Source organism: Microtus ochrogaster, chromosome 2 (genome assembly GCF_000317375.1).
Source record: "Microtus ochrogaster isolate Prairie Vole_2 chromosome 2, MicOch1.0, whole genome shotgun sequence".
NCBI classification, from domain to species: domain Eukaryota; kingdom Metazoa; phylum Chordata; class Mammalia; order Rodentia; family Cricetidae; genus Microtus; species Microtus ochrogaster.
In genome coordinates, this window is record NC_022010.1 from 48,533,621 (window position 1) to 48,536,982 (window position 3,362).

The window sequence follows — 3,362 nt, forward strand, 5'->3', positions numbered from 1 at the left end:
GATGCCTTCAGAGACAGATGCACCAAGGCTGAGAGTGCTGAAGCCCTTGAAAATCCTCTCGCTGCCATTAGGTCTGAGAGCAAGAAATCTTATGTTTCAACTTAAGATCCCAGCCGTGTCTATTAATAGATGGAGTGAAGTGGAAGCAAAGGCAGAATTTAAAGTGATTTTGATAAAAGCAGTTTCCTTGTGTCTGAGAGCTTTTCCCGGAGGAATCTTGCCTAATCATGAGGCCCTTGGGACTTTCATTAGGGCTAATCCGGAGGTTTTTTACAACTAAAGTTATGTCAGAGTTTCAGTACAAGCCATGACAAGCTTGATTAAGAGCAAAGCCTTATGGAAAACTAACTGTATGTGATGCCATAGCAGCTCAGCGAGGAGAATCTGACAAATGGGGACATTTGTACACTCATTAGCATTGATTTTAGATTCTGTGAATAAAATTAAAATCTGAAGGATGCTCTCTTTCTCTTAATAAAAGGATATGATCTGATTAAGAGTTTATTCAGCTCTAAATATCTGAAAATCTAACATTAGCTTAGCAATGTTAGATGTCTGAGGTTAGCAGTTCAGAAGAGGAAAAATGACAGCATAGAGGAGTCCTGAAACCAGATTTGTGTCCGGGAAATGTCTGGCAATCTTGATTCAAGACAAGAGTCATCTCATCTTGCCTGCTGTGAAGGATGATCCAGCAGCCTCCTGAGAAGCAAGGTTTCTATTGTAGAGCCTACAACGAGCACCTTCAGGTGGCAAAGCAGCAAGACAATAAGGATTTGGGTTTGAGTCTCTTCATTCTCATAGTCCCAGGGGAAAAAATGAATCTGTCAACATTAGTTTTGCACAATTACAACTAACAAGCAAACAAGCAACTCCCTATTTAAACAACTTCTCGATCTTTGGATGAGGTCAGAAAATTGGCCAGCAAGTGGCCAGTCCTGGCAGTATCACTTGGGATCACAACCAAGTGACAAAAGGAAATCAAGCAGCACTTCCTAGTCAGAACTCAGAACCTAATTTTCAGATGAGTGGGTGCTGAAGCGTCAGAGAAGTAATTTCCACTCCAAAAATTATGATATGAAACCTGCCACTCAAGCTACTCTATACACCATACCACACTTTTTGTGGCTTTCAATATTTCGTGTAAAATGTTGATAAGACTCTCTTTGGAAAACATCATGTTTTTAATTTTTGAAAAATCCATATAAGATTTTTAAGTCTTTGTGTAAAATTTTAAGAGTTGTTTATCACCTTCTCTTTTTCTCATCCTTGCCTCAACAATTTTGTACCTGATGGCAGCCCTCAAGAACTTCCTAGACTGATTTCTCAAATGGCCTCAGCTGTTTCCAGCTTCTCCAGGGTCCAAGATTCTTCTAGAACCTAGTAAGAGACAAAGTTAAGAAGTGACTCAAAACTAGCCAGGTAGGTTGGCATGTCTCCAGCCCTAGTCCTTGGGAGTGACAGAAGCAGAGGCCCATGAGTTCAGAACCAACCTAGGACACATAGCAAAACCCTGTCCCCCTCAAAAAAGAAAAATAAGAGAAGTAGTATAGGAGGGGGGGGGGGGAGCATAGGGCTGGGAAGACAGCCCTGTTGGTGAAGTGCACGCCTTGCAAGCCTGAGAACCCCCTTGGAATGATCATTCTAGCACAGACAGGTGGGTCCTTGGGACCCGTTGGCCACCAGCCTAGCCTAATCAGTGAGCACTAGGACCCAGGGAGAAACTTGTCTCCAAAAGCAAGGTAGATCCTTAGGGAGGAACAATACCCCCCAGGAAGCCCTCTGGCATCAGGAACACACACACATACTGTGTGCTCACATCCACACACTCCAAAGAGCTCATGCACAAGCAAGGAGGACAAGAAGGGGCGTATTCAAAACTAAAGTGATATTCCTTGTGACGACGGGAAAAAGCAAACTTGAACTTTAAGTGTCAGGTTTTTTCCAGATAATCTCCGACATTCTGTGAGTCATCCATGTCCAGGAAAACCCAGAAGTCTGCTAGATTGCTATGAGCTCGAGATTCACAGAACACTTCTGTGATAGCTCCAAACGAAGGGTCTCCAAGCAGATGGTGTGTCTTGGTGGATGTTCTCTTGGCCATGCTACTACCAAGGTAGACATTGGACTCTGCCAGAAAACCAAGGTAGTCAAAGAGGTAATGAATCGAAGTATCACCACCAGAGTTAGCATGACAAATGGATACTCTAGAAGAGAAATGGAACTCAGTCATTTCCCCACAAATGCAGAAGGTAAGGAAGGGAAGTAGAAAGCCCAAAATCTTTTTATACATTTAAAAGTGTGTTTTGGAGCTGGAAAGATGGCTCAGTGGTTAAGAGTACTGACTGCTCTTCCAAAGGACCCAGGTTCAAGTTCCAGCCCTCACAGGGCAGCTCATAACTGTCTGTAATTCCAGCTCCAGGGGATCTAACACCCTCACACAGACATACATGCAGGCGAAACACCAATGTACATAAAAATTTTAAAAATAAATTAATTTTAAAAAAGCACTGTAAGGTTTTTTTAAAAGGTGTTTTTAGCTGGGCAGTGATGGCAAACATGCCTTTAATCTTAACACTCAGGAGGCAGAGACAGGTCGATCTCTATGAGTTCAAAGCAAGTCTGGTTTACAGAGAGAATTCCAGGACAGCCAGGGCTACACAGAGAAAATCTGTCTTGGAAGGAAAAAAAAAAGTGTGTTTTTTAGAAAAAGTGCCATCCATATATTTTTGCAATCATGTGAATTTAACCAAAACAGATTATTGTACATATTTCCAATTTCTTCCAATAACCTATGAATTATCCCGGAGGACATAGAGATGGGTAACAATACTCTGCACCTGACCCCCAAGGTATGAAAAGGCTGCTGGGTGATGCTGGGAGTTAGAAACACAAGGGTTGGACCCAATGGGATTTTAATTAGAGAACAGGTATGATGTTTTGCTCGAGGCAAGATCCAAACAAGAAGTCATATCAATTAATAAAGCAGTAACTTTCTGTGGGGGACGCTCACAGCTCCAGAGAAGGGAAGTGATGTTATGCTCTGCTAAGGCAATTGTTGAACTGTCTCTGCCTGTGTGTGCAGAAGAGGAGCTAATAGAGATCATAGAGACAGACGTCTGTGCAGCTTTTGACAAGTTCACAGCCGGACGAGCCAATCTGCAATCTTACCTTACCGGACTGCTTTATTCTGCGTTAGGGCTGTCTCAAAAATTGAAAACCATGCCTGAAAATTAGCAGCCTAATTACTGGTCCTCCCAACGCCTCTCTTGCCCTGTGACCATGCTCCACCCAGGGACCAACATGGTCTCCAGGAATGTGAACCTCCTCAGGCAGGTCCTGCTGATCACAGCCAGTCCCGTTCT